This window comes from Nicotiana tabacum, chromosome 3, assembly GCF_000715075.1.
Source record: "Nicotiana tabacum cultivar K326 chromosome 3, ASM71507v2, whole genome shotgun sequence".
NCBI classification, from domain to species: Eukaryota; Viridiplantae; Streptophyta; class Magnoliopsida; order Solanales; family Solanaceae; genus Nicotiana; species Nicotiana tabacum.
Window position 1 is genome coordinate 89,792,175 of NC_134082.1, and position 19,752 is coordinate 89,811,926.

Below are 19,752 nucleotides of genomic sequence, written 5' to 3' on the forward strand. Positions count from 1 at the left end.
TTACTTACTGAGTTGGTGTACTCATGTTACCCCCTGCACCTTATGTGCAGATCCAGATATCTCGGCCTACGGTAGCGCTTGCTGATCATTTCAGTTGTGGACATTCTTTGGAGATAGCGAGGTAGCTGTCTGGCGATCGCAGTCCCGCCTTCTCCTTCCTTATCTCCCTTTTAGTGTATTTGTTGGCTATTCTCAGACTTTGTTCGTCTTGTTTATTTCAAACAGTTGTTGTGTTTTACTCATGACTTAGTGATACCCGAGGTCGGGTTTGTATTTTGTCGCTTTGTTTTGATTTTTACTTTTTATCTTTTATCAGATTTCTCTTAAAACATGGTTTTACTTAAGTTTTAAATGAAATATGGAGTATTTGGAAATAAGTTGGCTGGCCTAGTTTCACGATAGGCGCCATCAACACTGTGTCGGTTTTTCGGGTTGGTTAGAAAAATATAATTTTATATAATTATTAATATTACTATTTCTGAATATGCTTTAAATTGTACACATAATATGAGAAAATTTATGAGGTTTTCTTTATTGTAAAGATAGAAATTTGTTTTCTCACATGAAAAGAAGGTTACCTTTTTACTATTTTAAAAATTAAGTGTACGAAAATTTGTACTCTTTATATGAGATTAGGAAAAACTAAAAGTTGAGAAAATATATGTATTTTTACATGGATATTTTAATAAAATAATAGTGTATGTATTTATTTTATATGGTACCACATGGCCATGATAGTAGAGTACATAAAATATGTTAAAAGTGAGTAGTATTTTAAATAAGTTGAGATAATTTTTAATTATGCGTGCAATTGGTTAATTATTGATTGGTGAGAGATTAACTAGTTAATTAAGGATTAGTGAGTAATTAATTAATATGTTGGGATAAGGCCAGGGGCGGATTTAGGGGGGCGCAAGGGTGTTCACCCGAACACCCTTCGCCGAAAAATTACACTGTATATATAAGGCAAAATCTTTTTTTATCTTTATATATTAAGTTTTGAACACCCTTAACACAATCCCAAAATGTAGTTTAGTGGTCAAGGGGGTTTAAAATCTACATATTGTCATGGGTTCAATTCCCACTAGCTACAAAAAAAAAATTTGAACCCCCTTCGTGGAGATCCTACCTCCGCCACTGGATAAGGCCTAACAAGCGTAAAATGTGGCAGCCCCTCCCCTTAAAATTTGGGTGACTCTTAAAGTCACATGGAAGGTGGCAAATTTTGAGCAACGTTTCCAAGCAATTCCAAAGCATCATAGGAAAGAGTAAAGCTAGTGCTATGTTTGTGCCAATTACCATCTGATCATCTCTATGCATGCCAATCTAGTTTAGTTGGAAAGATGATTGGATTCGATTCATTCCTGGCTAGCTTTACACAAGAACTATCAGTATTGGTATTAAAATTTGTTTCTATCATGATTCTACTTGTCTCAGATGACTACTCCAAAAGGATGTATGAAATAAAAAGCCGATAAAGGAAGAGTACATTAGTTTAATGATGAATTCAGAGTGAAATTTTGCGATATTAAAGGAGTACAGTGTAATCTTTCACAAGAATATCATACGGATTTTTCTCTACTTCAGGTATGTTAAGGCTAATCCTTCATTCTTTTGGCATGATCCAAGTAACAATACGTATACATAATGTTATTCATAAGTGGTTCTACTCTTAGCAGTTAAGGATGTCTATATTATTCATTCCCGTAAAGTGATATTCAAGCATGTCTAAGTACTAGTTCCCATATTTGATAAATATGTTAATGTTTATAATATAGTAATACATGCATTTTCATGCATATGCATTTATCACCGAGTTACGATCGGTTGGGCAGTTAAATATTTACCACCGAGCTACGGTCGATTGGGCAGTTACATATTTACCACCGTGCTACAGCCGGTTGGGCAGACATGCATTTACCACCGGGCTACGGCCGGTGGGGCAGTTACCACCGGTTAGGCAGTTATGTATCATTATTTACCACCGGTTGGGCAGTCATACATTTACCACCGTGCGACGGCCGATCGGACAGTTATCACTGATCAGTTGGGCAGTCATGCATCATACGATATGGATAATAGAAATAGTCTTAAAGAGAAGCATTATATATATAGGTATTATAAGTATGCAGATAAGGTACTTCAGAGATTTAGGCTAATTCTTATATGTCTTTAATTAATGTTGAATTATGGTTATGTTTCAGTTCTACCTTACATACTCATTACGTTATTCGTACTAACGTCTTTTTGTTGAGGACGCTGCATTCATGCCTGCAAGTATAGATATCAGTTTGACGAGCCCTCGTAGTTGATGAAATTGGCATTCAGCGAAGGATTGGTAAGACTCCATCTCATTTGGAGTGCAGCCGAGTTTGTGAGTCATCGTGTTAGAGTTTTTCTACAGACTTATGGGTAGGCCGATTTTGCCCTCATATTGTCTCAAACAATATATATACTCTTAAAATAGCATGTTTGCATCATTATTTATGTTACAAGCCTATACAAGCATTTTTCATAATTTTTCATAATTTTTAAAGGCTCTAAACTAATTTCCTTCTACATTTTATTATATAAATATCTAGTAATTATCCTTTAAATTATTTATGTAGTAGCTGATTTTATAAAATAGTGTTAATATTTATAATTAAATAATAATTTAAGTAAATAATTATATACATGAATGAATATAGTATAAATTGTAAATGATCAATATTAGATTATTGTAGGATGACTTGCTTGTCGAGATAAAGATTATTCGATATTATCTGAACATAGGAATATCACAATCAACATTTAGTTCGATACATGAGTTTTTTAATTTTATTTTATGAGGTACAAATATGTAATGATGTATATTTCACCTAATACTTTTGTAAGCTTTTCACCATAATTTCATATAATATTGTCAATTGCTCCCTTTGCAATGCTTCTTGTTTTAAAAATTCTCCAGTATTTTTTGTTTAGCTCGTTTCGGTAGCTATCTCCTAGATTCAATTATAATTAGCTTATATTTACTTTACTTTCTTGGTCATAATCTGTGAGCATAGTGCGCATAATATTGTTCAATGTCATAACAATTTGTTGATTTTGCTTCTTCAAGAAATAGAATAGGTGTTGATATACGCAAAATATAAATATTAACTGTATAAAAAAATCCTATAAATTTAGTTATTTAACATAGACATTTATAGTACATGATTGTTTGTCCGACAATAGTTAAAGGTTAATGACTAAAATTTATATTTCACTTTGATTGAACTCATAATTTTCCTAGTGCTTATGGCTGAGAAACCCGCCGTGCATTTTGAAAATTTCGGATCTCCTCAGTGATTCTTTTTTTAACCCTTCCAACAGTTGAATAAATTTGAAGGAGCACAACCTTTCAAAGCAACTTCTTTTATTTTACTTTCTCATTAAAATTATCTAATATAATATTATTATTAAATAATACTTATATATTATTTTTTTGTACAACAACAACAACAACAATAATAATAATAATAATAATAATAATAATAATAATAATAATAATAATAATAATAATAATGCCTCAAAAATGAACAATGGACATTATTGGATGTACAATATGCAACTAAAGGTAGCTAAAAATGCTTGAAACTTTAGAATTAATATGAATATAAAATTTATATTATTCATGTGTTCTTGTTATGTAATAACGTCGCCTTAAGTATGGGGTTTGTGCTTTATCTTGTTTTAACAAGTACTCTAGGATTCACCAATAAATTTATTGAAAATAACCTCACTTTCACACTTGCGTGTTAAGTACTAATTAAAGAACAATACAGATGCTTTTGAAATATTTCCATATAAATATTAAGGAGCAGAAAAAACTATCATTGACACAAATTTCAAGAGTTTGAATATGTATTTTCTGAATTTGAGTTTGAGTATCTCTGTCTTTTGCAAATAAACAAGACTCATATAGTGCTTATTAAACATTTTATTCGTTTCTTGTCACTCACTTATTCTACGTAATCCGAAATAAAAAACACAAACGTTCAAATATTCATTATCCCTATTTTTTTAATATTCAGTATTATTGGTGATAAATAAATGATTCCTTCATAAATCAATACTAATTTATTAGTTCATAACATCAATCATAAAAATTACATTAAATAAAAAATTATATAATAGTATTATTCAATAAGCAAAGAGTTGTGTCTTTTACTTTATTTATTTTTTGCCTAACTTTTTTTTTACCTGAACAACTGCAAAATGGAGTTAAATGCATTTTACCCAAATAATTATTATGCATTATCGTTCAAGATAGAGACTTGTTTAATGAATATCTGATGCTTTTTCTCAACTAAAAGAGTTCCTCATCAATATGTTCTATCGAAATATGTGGACGATCATCAATTGTGATATATATAATCTTAAAACTTCCTAATATAATATTATTCATCAAGAAAACTTATAAATTAATAGAGGAAGATGAACGGAGAAAAAACTAACTGTTGAGTAAATAGAAGGTCTATGGATATGAGTACGTACTTGATGTATCTTTTAAAAGCATGCTTTTGTCGATCATTTTAGAATTATATTTACATATAATACGGTATGCTTGATCAATGTGTCTTGATATAGTTATAGCATCTCATAGTGCTTCTCTGGTTGCTCTAGTTAGAACTGATACAATACCTCTTGGAGGGGGAAGAAGTTCCCTAACTTTCGATTATTGAAATGACATTCTGAGACAAAGTTAGCCTCTCATGGCACTTGACGAACATCTTTTTCATATCTAATTCAGGTTTTTCTGGATTAATACTTAGCCTTTCCAAAAATAATTGTTAAATAGTAGTTACTAATGAAAGGACACAACTATTTAGAGGAGACACAATATAAATAATTACATTTTAATTTTTTATTTAATTATTATTATTAAATGTTAGTATATTATTAGAAGGGTAATTTGGTAATTCAACTTTCTAGTTTAGGGCTTCCCATTTTTAATATAATATAGATAGATATAGATAAATATCAAATAATTATCCTTTAAATTATTTCAGGATGACTTAATCATCCAAATTTATTTTTTACACTAACATGAAAGTTTTATAATATCGTACTTCATTTTTCTATAGGTGCATTTGCATTTTTAGGCTAATTGCACATTTTTGCAAAGACAACCTACATTCATGTATAATTACATTATTATGCTAAAATAGTATTTTTATATTTTTATAATGTTGAGGTATTATTGTTAATTATTGTGCATAAATAATATTTTTATTTATTTATTAAGAAATTTTTTATAAACTTTGATAAATTTTTGGTATTTAAACAATAGCCCAATTTTAAAATTAATTTCGTACCAAATGAATGGCCCAAACACTCAAATACCTACGACCCATGATAAATACCCGGTCGCGACCCGTTTTTAAACGACCCACCCATCTAATTTTTTATCTCAGCCGTGGATCTCTAAAGATCAACGACCACCGTCCCTTCCCCCTTTTTTAGTTAACCTAACCCCAGAAACCCTACCCCATTTCATAGAGACCGCCGCCCCTATTCTCTCTGTCACTCCTCTCTTCTTCAACTAAACCCTAATCGCCGCCCCCCTAAAACCTTCTCCTAATCCTACTGAATATGAGATTCGATTGCCATTTCTTGCCATATCTGACCCCCTTTTGGTATTAGTTGTTCTTTTATGGTATTACTTAGGTGCTTGCCTAAACATGGCAAGCAAATCTCTTCCAAAATCGAACCAAAATGATTCGAATCTCTGATTTTGAACGCTACTCTGTCTATATACGTTCAGACTACTATGTGAGTTCTTTTTTGTTTTTTTAGATTCAGCCGATTTTCGCTTTCCCTAAAAGCTAGGGTTTACATATCTCTCTCTTAAATTTATTTTCAGATCATTTTGCATGTTTATTTATCTTGTTTATTGCTTGAATTACTCGGTTTCCTTGATTATTGCTTGAATTTACTACTATATAAACCCTCCCTCATTCCCTTTCAAACAGACACTGAATCGCTAAATTTTCCACTTAAAAAAACTAAGGCTTTTCACTATGTGTTCGTTTATTCTATTGTTCTATTTTGGCTCTTGGCCGGCTGTCACGACCTCAAATACCCCGGTCGTAATGACGCCTATCACAATACTAGAAAAGCCAACTCAACAAGTAACCACAATGTATTCTTTTTATAAAAACCATTTTTTGAAATTGATTAAGTTTCAAATTCTCATAAGAAATATATAAATCAACTGAAATGTGCGGAAAATAGTACAAAATATACCAACACAGCCCAACAATCCGATGTCACAAGTCAAGAGCCTCTAAATACAACCCAAACTGACTGACTCATACATCATAAGTCTAAAAATGCAAAAAACTAAGATAGGAAGGAGGAAAGCAAGGCTGCGAACACCGTGCAACTACCTTGCAGTCTCCGATAAACTCTGAGAGTGCTAGGAACTCTCACTCTGCTGCTCGGGAACCTGGATCTGCACACAAGGTGCAGGGAGTAACGTGAGTACGCCAACTCAATAAGTAACTAAAATAAATAAGGTTTGAGTGTAGTGACGAGTAGTAAAAATCATATAATAAGTTTCAACAGAAAATTTCAAGTCAAATTCTTCAATTTAAAAGCCGGTCATCTCGTAAAAACTTTAGTTTCAATTAAAAATACTCTGAAATCATTTAACAGTTTTCAACAGAGGGTCAATATTAAAAGAAGAGTGAAAGCAACAAAATTTCATAAACGGGCCCCTCAGGCAAGGTATCACTCATAAATATAGCCTCTCGGGCAAGCCTCTCAGTCACTCGTGACTCAGCTCTCGTCAATAGTACTCACACTTAGCACTTCGGCTCAATAGTATCTCTTAACAGTAATAATCATAATAACCGTTGCGGCGTACAGCCCAATCCATAATATATGTATGTGTATATATATATACACACACATATAATCTCCTGCAGCCCAAGTATCATATCGCTGCGGCGCACAGCCTGATCCAATATATATATCACTGCGGCGTGCAGCCCGATCCATATAAGTATCGCTGCGACGTGCAGCCCGATCCATAATATATATATATATATATATATATAATCCTCACCATTAGGTCCTCAACCTCTCTCAGTCATTACCCTCACTGCCACTCCGGCATATATGTGGAAATCAGGGAACTCAGCCCAAAGAGTTTTCACATATTAAGAAGTAGAGTGATAAAATCGGATTTAAAAAATAAACAGGTAAAACATGACTGAAGATATGCTTTCAAAACAAATAGAGTGAGGAAAATAGTATAAATGCCCCTAAGGGTCTAAACAGGTCGGCACAAGGCCCCAAACATAGTATACACCCAATAGTCACCACACACGATCGGTATACACGGTCCATAACTACAGTATCATCCACCGGAGTAGATACACGAACAAATGAAACAAGATACTCACGGGGCGTATCCAAATAACGAGCAAAATATAATGACACATATGAAAAAATGGAACCAGGATCAAATAATACAGAGGCATCTCTGCGACAGATTGAGACAATACCTGTATTCACAATATCTGAAGCAATAGCATCTGGTGTAGCTGGGAGTGCATAGAAACGAGCCTGACCACCACCTGATCGACCTCCTCCTCTAAGGCGGCCCCTAGCTGACTGACCCCTACCCCTAGCTACCTGAGCGGGTGTTAAAGTAACTGGAGCTGATGTCGAGGGCTGACCCCTTTGTTGAGAGGGACCCTCAAGAAGATGAGGACACTTCCTCCTCATATGCCTAAACTCTCCACACTCGTAACAACTCCCCGGTGCTGGAAATGGGGACTGAAGGGAACCCCTAACACCGGAATGACTAGCAGATGCACCTGACATATTAGAGCCCTGAACTGATGGAGCATGGGACAAACTTTGGGATGGAAGGGCACTGAGTGATGAATGGCCCTGATGAGAACCATGACCCGATGATGCCCCACGATATTGCGAACGTGAAGGCCAAAAGCCTGCAATACCAATAGCAGTTTTTTGCAACTTTTTCATACATGAAATGATCAGTTCAACAACCCGAAACCCACCTGAGGCCCTCGGGACTTCAACAAAATATGCTAACATATCCTATAACATCATTCAAACTTGTTCCAATCTTCGAAACACTCAAAATAATATCAAAAAACCAAATTAACATCGGATTCCAGCCTAAGAATTCCAAAAACTTTCAAATTCCTTTTTCGATCAAAAAGTCTACCAAACCTCGTCCGAATGACCTGAAATTTTGCAAATACGTCACAAATGACACAACGGACCTACTCCAACTTTCGGAATTCCATTTCGAACCCTATATAAGAATATCACCAATCAAACGGAAAATGCCAAAATTGTAATTTTGCTAATTCAAGCCTTAATCTACTACGGACCTTCAAAACCCATTCTGATCATGCTCTTAAGTCCCAAATCACATCCCAAAGCTATCCGAACCATCAAAATTTAGATTCGAGCCCTTTTTCACATAAGTCAATATCCGATTGACTTTTTCAGCTTAAGCCTACTCAAAAGAGACTAAGTGTCTCAAACCTTGCCAAAACCTCTCCGAACCCGAACCAACCATCCCAATAACACATAATACAGCTAAACAAGACAATAAGAAGTAGAAATGGGGGAAACTGAGCGGTAACTCATGAAACTACTGGTCGGGCCGTTAGACCGGTTGAAAGACAAGGCCACCAGATTTCTTATATTCCGACCTTCTTTGGGTGTGAACACTGCCCTGGGTTCTTTGAAGCCCTTGGGAACTTTACGCATCTGAGATTCTGGGTCATATTGTTGTTCTTTTCTTGTTTGTATACTTGTAGAGCAATAACTGGTTATCTCTCAACCTTTGCAATGTTCATTCCCTTATGTTCTAATTAGCATATCCATGTTTCTAAAATTGCATGCCTTGACGTAATTTCTCGACTCTCTTTAAGTGTGATTCTGTTATGATATAAATCTCTCTAGCATTGACTCACGCGTAAACCATTAGTCCTAAAAATGTATTTGTATTTAACTTAGGCGATTCGGACAGTTTGAAGCAATTTTAGCTTAATGTATTAGTAATTTGAGTGTTTGCATTGGCTATATGAAATCATCATGTTTCCTGCCTTATTCTGAATTTCTATAGGAATTAATTTATATCATTAGTATGCCCTAATATGTTAAACCTTCACTCTAGCTGTAACTTTCTCCTATGACTATGTTTGTCATTAGTATGTTCTTACCCTGCCAATTTTGTACCCCTAATAGCTAATTATCTTAGTCCAATTTTTTCCTGACTTATTTCCCCTATGATATGTGATTCTATGAGTTGTACTATTTAATCTCTGCGTTTAGTATAATTTGATCCTTTAGGTTTGAACTTGTTCATTTAGTGATAACTGTTTGTCTTATTGGCATAATGCTCCTTTGCCTATTAACTTTGTAATCCCAGAAGTTTAAGACTCCTTGCTTCTTACAAATATACCCTGCCCCAATGTGTTAAGTGAAAACTTGCAGCATTAACTTGATTCTTGAGTTCATGCACCCTCTTTGTTGATATGTTCATCATGTGATCACTTTGTAATGTCTGTTTCTAAAAAAATGTAAATGCACTCTTCCAAACCTTGTTACTCTACTACTATTTTTATTGATTGTTTCCTTAGTTCTAAGCCTATAATTCTTGGCCGGCTAAACCCCATGGCCACTAAAGCTTCTCTATTAACCTCCCTAGTGTGAGCACTGCTCGGGGTCCATTTTGAGACCCTTGTGAACTCTATCACATTAGTGCTTTTGGTTGTTTGGCCATTTTTTCTGATTACTCAACCCATCCCCTGCCTACTGAATAGGCCAATTGGTTTGTGTAAATGACTATTTTCCTGGATCCTTTGATCTAATAAGGTTGTTGGATTTGGTCCAAGTTCTCTTGTGATTTCTAGGCTATGTTGACATCTGTGTGGAGACAAAATCGAAGGCCTGCCTGGGATGGGTGCATTGTGGTCCTGTCTTGGGCCTACTATTGTTATTTGTATCCCTTTGTAATATATTTCATTTTTGGGTCTGTAATAATTTTGTAATAATAATTGGAGTATTAGTGAAAGTTGGAAAAATGGGTATATTCTAATGTTTGCATGAAAGGGTAGAAATCTTGCCTATAAGACCTGGGTGTTTAATCTTGTTCAACATGCTCTATTTCTATGTGCTTGTTCGATAACATGCCTATAGGACATAATTAATCTCATCGGTTCACGCATTATTATCTGCCTACTATACTGCAACACAATGATTGTTTGTTCAATTTGCTCTATGTTAGATGTCATGCCTATAGGATCATGTTGAGTAATAAATAATTGCTCTTCACAATGTTCGCATAGATATCATGCCTATAGGAACATAATCAAATCAACTACTATTACTGTTATTTCAAACATATTGCTCGCCTAGAAATCATGCCCATAAAAATATAATTGAATCGGCTACTATTATTGTTATTCCCATCATATTGCTCGCCTAGAAATCATGCCTATAAGAATATAATTTAATTGGCTAATATAACTGTTAGTCCCATCATATTGCTCGCCTAGAAAGCATGCCTATAAGGATAAAAGGATAAAGAATCAGTCTCAATGGCCAGTTCCTAGAAATCCTGCCTATAGGATCCTGTTGCTCGCCTAGAAAGTATGTTGATAAAGTCAATGCTGGAAATTCTGAATTACCAACTACTCCACTGCCTTATATCGCGAACGATTAAGAAAGCATGCATGTAGGATTTGTAATATTTATGATCTGCAAATTACTTGTTCTAAGAAAGCAACACAACCGATATTTTTAAAATTCAAAATCACATAGAAGCCATGACTATAGGATTTAAAGACTCTATTTCGTCTTAGTTCTGAAATTAGCCTACTGCCTCATTATGAACCTGTTAGCGTACATTTGTTGTTTACATGTAGAGGCTAACTTGGTCTATGTATTGCCTTTATGTGTAGTCCTATATGTTTTGAATGTCGCTTAGATTTATTATTTTTGAGCAACATAAGTAAAGTCTTGAACTATCCAAATAGTTGGTCCAAAGCCTCCTGGGCCATAGGCATGCGGACAGGTAGTGCACGCATAAGGCACAATTTAGAATCAACTAGTGTGCTTTAGGTAAACTTAAAGATAGTAATCGGGTAGCAGGAGATGATATTCTGTGCCCGCTGAATAATATAAGTAACACCCCCATCTCAAGGGAGTTACGAAGTATTATTTATGTTGCACGGGGTGATCCTTTAAGCTAAAAAATATAGGTCCCCCCATTTTATCTCTGAATCAAGTGTTTGTATTTATCCAAAGTCTTTTAATATTAAACTGCCTAACTTCTTGTTTTCTCTCTATTTATCTGACTAATTCATATAATTCAAGTTTGGCCGGGACCCATCGTTTTGGACCTCGAAGAGTGCCTAACACCTTCTCTTCGAGGTAATTTGAGCCCTTACCTGATCTTTGGTGACACAAACTATTTAAACCCGAGTCATATGCAATTAGGTGCCTTGACGTACCCTAAACCCGTTAAGTGGCGACTCTCCTCTTTTAACACATCCTTAAAAGAGTTGTCACATGCCGAAACCCGATTTTACTAGAAAAAGAGACGCGACAGCATGACGACTCCGCTGGGGATATTTTTAGATTCTTACCATAACAAATTTGATTTGTATGAATTAATCTTCTCTGACAAATGTGTCTTTTATTGTTTTTGTTGTTACATGAATATCCCGGTCTCATTTTCCTTTTATTGCTGCTTGCACACCCTTTCCCCGCTCTCCCTTTTGTTTGAATTCGTATTAATATGCAAATCTCTGCTCAACTTAGTTATAACATGTGTTTTCCTTTATTTCTAGTCATGTTTTCTTGCTCCAAGTCCTTTTTTAAATAATTTCTACATCATGTCTCTCTCCACCCTTACTCCCTTTCTTACTTTATTACAACTTCCATACCGTGCGAACTAACTTCTTCTTGTTTTCCTTTCTTTTTATGTCTTTACATTACATTTAATACTGCATTTATTGTTTTCGTCATACCAAATATTTGACAACGTGTTGTTTTATCTTTGCATAAAGCATGATCCACATCATATTCCACTCGTGCCTAACTAATACCATAGCGTCACTTGATGAGTAGCAACGCTTTAATAAGTGGTTGCGCTCTTCCTATTTACTACCCTTAAATTCAAAAAGGCTTATTTGCGGTAAAACTAGTTGATCAGTGGTGCAGTCGACGGTTCCATGCCTTTCCCTCTCAAGTTGTCCACTTGAGGGTAACGGTCTAGACTCTTCTAGAAACCCCTACTCTGATTGAAAATGTGCATGCATCATGTCCAAACCTAGTGTAGGTTAGAATGTTGTCTGCATGAAAACCTGCTAAGGCAAGGCTTGTCCAAAGTCCGCCGGGATTTTCGTAATCCCAAGGGACACAATCACGATCTATGCATTATTTGGAGAAAACATGCCAATATGTTGATCATTAATAGGTAAATAGCCAAATCCGGAGGGGGAAAGGGCTAACTTTATTTGTTTTGCATAAATAAGGTACGAAGTCCCTAGGTTCGGCATGGTTCAAAATATCCCACCTTTGCTGCTGGATTGGTGGAAAAATCTCTCACAAAGTGACAAAAACCATGTGAAAAGAATCCTCGGGAATTTACCCTCTTTATTAAACATTCAGCCAAACAATGCATTAATTGAGGCCGCCACCATATTCTGGGATGAGAAGAGAGCCGTCTTCCATTTTGGTGACATAGAAATGACTCCCCTTTTAGAAGAAATAAGAGGTTTCGCTGGACTCCCATGGGATAGCCCTAGTTTGTTGGTACCAGAAAAATACCCTTCTCGAGGTTTCCTAAAATCATGGGTTTCAAGAAAACTGATGGGTTAGTCTGTCTGAAGAAATCTTACATACAATTAGAGTTCCTTTACGAGTGTTATAGGCACAGAAAGTCATATCGCCTTTACCATGATGAGCTTGCCATCACTTCTCTGGGTTGGACACACCATCGGGTTTTGTATTCATTCTCTGTTTTTGGGGATGCTGATATTTCCAATGAAGGGAGAATGGATCCACACCCGCCTAGATATGGTCGCTAGAACTTTAATGGAGGAAATTGAGGGGCAAACCTACACTATTGTCCCTATGTTTTTGGTTGAGATGTACCGGGCCTTAGAACGTTGCAAAAAGGGTATGGGCACTTCGAGGGTTGCAATTTGTTGCTGCAAGTATGGTTGTTAGAACACTTTCAGAGAGGTGAATTCCATCAAGAATTTCCGCGACGACTATGGAATGACCACATAGCCTATAACCATCCAAAGAGAATGACTTTTATCCCAAACAGATTTGCGCAACCGGGAAATGCTGTGAGCTGGGTACATTTCTTCACAATCTGACCGATGAAAAAGTGCATTGGATGTTCGAATGGTTCCCTAGCAGCGAGTTCATCATCAGGTTGAGAGAGGCTCCTCATCTAGTGCTAATCGGGTTGAGGGGGATCTGTCCTTATGCTCCTATAAGGGTTATGAGGAAAGCTGGTAGGAAGCACATTATACCTCGAGTTTCCAACATGATTCAGTACAAAGCAGACTTCAATGGGAACACCATTCCATTCAAGTTCGAGTCACAACATATGATCATTGTGGAGAAAGATACCATTGAGCCAGATCGGTATCACGCCGACCATGTGTACTTCTACCCATCATGGTTAGTAGATGATATGGCAGGGGATGTCAAGCCAAGGATTAATTTTAGGAATAGGGTCATAGACGATGCTGCTGAAGCACAAGTCAAATACAGGATGTTGCACAAAAGGGTTTTCGAGTCTGAAGCAAGGCATTTGGAGTAGCATAAAGTGGACATAGAAGCAATCAATGAGTGGAAAGGAATCACTACTAAATCAACAGAGAGGTTGGAATTTGGAGTAGGGGTTGATGAAGATTGAGGGAAAGATGAGGAAAAGGATCTCGGACTGTCAGAATGCAGAGGGCAATGAAGGAGGGCATCTAGCAAAGGCATATCTGCTACTGGACATGCGCGACCTAGGGAATCTGATCGACGGAGCAAAGAAGGCCAAGCATAGAGAAGGTCTCTCTGGGACAAAATACATTAAAAATGATATTTTACTTGCTTTCTAGACTCGTTTTAGAATTTGGTTATAATAAGGCAAATGTTGTTAGTGACTTTTTATAATTATTGTCATTTTTTGTAGAGATTTGGTCCATTTACCATATTAATAAAATGACGCCATTATTGGCATCAATTTTCTCCAAATCTATATGTCGCTTAGACCTACCTCGGGTAGAATGTGGTCCCCAAATAAGGACGCGAATTTATAATTCCACAATATGTGTTTAAATACCGCAAATATCCCTTTAATACTCCTTACAAACTTGTTTAACTTTTTTTTTCTTCTTTTCTTTGTTTATTTCCATCCCCTAAGGTTGGTTCGTGCATACTGACATTATTAGCGTATCATACCAGATCTAGAGGTCCTCCACCTCCTCGTCCTGCAAGTTATCCTAAAAGCAAGGGAAAAGCTAAAATGGACGATATGAGTGGTATCCGGAAAGACAACGCTACGCATGCACAGAATGTCGAGACTTCGGATGGTCGGAGTACTCCGGCATAGAATGACTTGGTCTTGCGGTTAGAACAGAAGATACTGGAGTTACAAGGGGAACTTGAGCAGGTCCAGAACTTGTCAAACCTTTCACTTACTTGAATATTCCCGACATCAATCAACAAAATGCCCAAAGCCCAGTTCCTCCTCAGAATACACAAAACCAGCACCCGCAAAATCCTCCTGCACCTCTTCAATATGTCACGCCTACTCAAAATCCTAATCCTCCACAAGTGCTAACTCCTTCACAACATCACCATCATCCAACCCAGTATCTGCAAACCAACACCTACCACACTTATCAAAACACACCACAACCTACCCCTAATCCCCAAAACTCAACCAACGACCACCACTATACCCAAATTCCTGGAGTCCATCAAAGCAACCCCATATACGTGGAAACCTTATCCCACACACTATAATAGACCATGTACAGAACGGAGTCTGCTGAGAAGGACCTGCTCATCAAGAACATGGCAGAGGAACTCAATAAGCTTACTAGTCGTGTCCAAGGTATCGAAGGTGGTAAAAGTGTCAAGGGGTTCAATTATAAGGATTTGCGTATTTAGCCGAACATAGAACTGTAAGAGGGTTACAAACCTCCTAAGTTTGAAATGTTCAATGGGACAAGTGATCCGAAGGTACATTTGAGGACATATTTTGACAAGCTCGTAGGGGTTGGTAAAGATGAAAGAATCCGCATGAAGTTGTTTATGAGGAGCCTCACTGGAGACGCCCTGTCCTGGTACATTAGTCAAAACCCAAAGAAATGGGTTAACTTGGTAAATATGGCATCAGATTTTTTGGATCGGTTCAAGTTCAATACAGAGAATGTGCCAGGCATCTTCTACATTCAGAATCTAAAAAGAAGCCGACGGAAACTTTTTGGAGGTATGCTACTCGGTGGAGGTCAGAAGCTACGAAAGTGAGGCCGACACTGGAAGAAGAACAAATAAACAAGTTCTTTGTCCGAGCTCAGGATCTATAGTATTATGAGATACTGATGGTTATTGAGAACCATAAATTTTTTGACATTATCAAGTTAGGAAAAAGAATAGAAGAGGGGATTAAGAGCGGAATGGTGACAAATTTCGAGGCATTCCAGGCGACAAACAAAGCCTTGCAGTTGGGCAGTATTTTTAAAAAGAAGGAAGTATGGGTAGTGATGGTGGCCTAAGGTCCAAAGTCTCCTCTCACATGACAAACATCCTTACCTACATATCACCCTTCACCTCCCAGATACCAACAACCTGCGGCCACTTACAACACTTATAACACCCAGCCAACATACTACCATATTAAGTATTTTGTTTATAAATTATTTTGATAAATATTGGGTATTTAAAAAAAAGCCCAATTTTTAAATCAATTCTAGACTAAATGAATGGCCCAAACACTCAAATACCTAACCCAGTTACCCCAGCCCAAAGCCAAATGACCCATGATCAATACCCGGCCGCGACCCATTTTTAAACGACCTGCCCCATCTAATTTTTTATCTCAGCCGTTGATCTCACAAGATCAATGTCCACCGTCCCTTCCCCCTTTTTTAATTAACCTAACCCCAGAAACCCTACCCATTTCATAGAGATCGTCGCCTATCTTTGTCAGTCCTCTCTTCATCAACTAAACCCTAATCGCCGCCCCTCCCTAAAACCTTTTCTTAATCACACTAAATATGGGATTCAGTTTCCATATCTGACCCCCATTTGGCACTGGTTGTTCTCTTATGGTATTACTTAGGTGGTTGCCTAAACATGGCAAGCAAATCTCTTCTGAAAATAGAACCTAAATGGTTCAAATCTCTGATTTTAATGCTATTCTGTCTATATATGTTTAGACTACTGTATGAGTTCTTTTTTTATTGTTTAGATTCGGCTGATTTTCACTTTCCCTAAAAGCTAAGGATTATAGATCTCTATCTTAAATTTATTTTTAGATCATTTTACTTGTTTATTTACCTTGTTTGTTGCTTGAATTACTCGGTTTCCTTGATTATTGCTCGATTCTACTACTGTATGAACCCCTCCCCCATTCCCTTTTAGATAGACACTGAATCGCTAAATTTTCCACTGAAAAAAAACTAAGGCTTTTCACTCTTTGTTCTTTTATTCTCTTATAATATTTTAACTCTTGGCCGGCTGAAAGCCAAGGCCACAAGATTTCTTATCTTCAGACCTTCCTTGGTTGTGAACACTGTCCTGGTTTCTTTGAAGCCCTTGGGAACTTGACGCATCTGAGATTCTAGGTCATATTGCTGTTCTTTTCTTGTTTGTCTACCTGTTGAGCAATAGCGGGTTAGTCCTCAACCTTCACAATGTTCATTCACTTATGTTCTATTCAGCATATCCATGTTTCTGAAATTGCATGACTTGATGTAATTTCTCGACTCTCTTTAAGTGTAATTCTGTTATGATATAAACTTCTCTAGCATTAACTCACGCCTAAATCGTTAGTCCTAAAAATGTATTTGTATTTAACTTTGGCAATTTGGACAGTTTGAAGCATGTTTAGCTTAATGTATTAGTAATTTGAGTGTTTGCATTGGCTATATGACATCATCCACTTTCCTGCCTTATTCTGAATTTCTATAGGAATTAACTTATATCATTAGTATGCCTTAATCTGTTAAAACCTTCGCTCTAGCTGTAATTTGCTCCTATGACTATATTTGTCACTTAGTATGTTCTTACCCTGCCGATTCTGTACCCCTAACAGCTAATTATCTTAGACCAGTTTTTCCTGACTTATTTCCCCTATGATATGTGATTCTATGAGTTGTACTGTTTAATCTCTGTGTTTAGCATAATTTGATCCTTTAGGTTTGAACTTGTTCATTTAGTGATAAATGTTTGTCTTACTGGCCTAATGCTCCTTTGCCTATTAACTTTGTAATCCCAGATGTTTAAGACTCCTTGCTTCTTACAAATATACCCTGCCCCATTTAGTGAAAACTTGCGGTATTAACTTGTTTCTTGAGTTCATGCACCCTCTCTGTTGATATGTTCATCATGTGATCACTATGTAATGTCTGTTTCTAAAAAAATTCAAATGCACTCTTCCAAACCCTATTACTCTACTACTATTTTCATTGATTGCTTCCCTAGTTTTGAGCCTATAAGTCTTGGCAGGCTGAAAGCCATGGCCGCTAAAGCTTCTCTATTAACCTCCCTAGTGTGAGCAATGCTTGGGGTCCACTTTGATACCCTTGTGAACTACGACACATTATGGCCTGAGGTTTTTTGGCCTTTTTTTCTGATTACTCAATTTTGCCCCTCCTTTGCCTACTGAATAGGCCAATTGGTTTGTGTAAATGACTGTTTTCTTGGATCCTTTGATCAACTATGGCTGTTGGGTTTAGTCCAAGTTCTCTTGTGGTTTCTGGGCTATGTTGAGATATGTATAGAGACAAAATTGAAGGCCTGGCTAGGCTGGGTGCTTTTTGGGCCTGTCTTGGGCCTACTATAGTTATTTATATCCCTTTGTAATTTATTTCATTATTGGGCATGTAATAATTCTATAGTAACAATTGGGGTATTAGTGAAAGTTGGGAAAATGAGTCTATGATAATGTTTGCATGAAAGGGTAGAAATCCTGCCTATAGGACCTGAGTGTTTCATCTTGTTCAACATGCTCTGTTTCTATGTGTTTGATAAATAACATGCCTATAGGACATAATTAATCTCACCGGTTCACGCGTTATTATCTGCCTACTATATTGCAACACAGTGATTGTTTGTTCAATTTGCTCTATGTTAGATGTCATGCCTATAGGAGCATGTTGAGTAATAAATATTTGCTCTTCACAATGTTCACGTAGATATCATGCCTATAGGAACATAATCAAATCAGCTACTATTATTGTTATTCCCATCATATTGCTCGCAAAGAAATCATGCCCATAAGAATATAATTGAATTGGCAACTATTACTGTTTTCCCATCATATTGCTCGCCTAGAAAGCATGCCTATAAGAATATAATTGAATTGGCTACTATTACTATTATTCCCATCATATTGCTCGCCTCGAAATATGCCTATAAGGATAAAAAGATAAAGAATTAGTCTCAATGGCCAATTCCTAGAAATCCTGCCTATAGGATCATGTTGCTCGCCTAGAAAGTATGCTTTATAGTCAATGCTGGCAATTTTAAATTATCAACTATTCCATTGCCTTATTTCGCGAATGATTTAGAAAGCATGCCTATAGGATTTGTAATATTTATGATCTGCAAATTCGTTGTTCTAGGAAAGGAATATTGACGGTATGTTTAAAATTCAGAATCACATAGAAGCCATGACTATAGTATTTAAAGACACTATTTCGTCTTTTTTCTGTAATTCGTCTACTGCCTCATTATGAACCTATTAGCATGCATTTGTTGTTCACATGTGGAGGCTAAATTGAGCCATTTATTGCCCTGATGTGTAGTCCTACATGTTTTGAATGTCGCTTAGATTTATCATTTTTGCGCAACCTGAGTACAGTCTAGAACCATCCAAATAGTAGGTCCAAACCCTCCTGGGCCATAGGCATGGGGACGGGTAGTGCACACATAAGGCACGATTTAGAATCAACTAGTGCTCTTTAGGTAAAAAACTTAAAGATAGTAATCGAGTAGCAGGAGATGATAGTCTGTGCCCCCTGAATAACATGAGTAACAACCCATCTCGAGGGAGTTACGCAGTATTATTTATGTTGCAAGGGGTGATCCTTAAGGCTAAAAAACTTAGGACCCCCCATTTTATGTTTGAATCAAGTATTTGTAGTTGTTCAAAGTTTAATAATAAATTGCCTAAACTTCTTGTTTTCTCTCTGTTTATCTGGCTAATTCATATAATTCAAGTTCGGACGGGACCCACTGTTGTGGACCTCGAAGAGTGCCTAACACCTTCTCTTCGAGGTAATTTGAGCCCTTACCCGATCTTTGGTGACGTAAACTAGTTAAACCTGAGTCTTATGGAAATAGGTGCCCCAACTCACCTTAAGCCCGTTAGCTGGTGACTCTCCTCTTTTAACACCTCCTCAAAAGAGTTATCATACGTCGAAATCCGATTTTGCGAGAAAAAGGGGCGACAGGCCCCACTGCCAAATTTTCAAGCGGTGTTGGAAA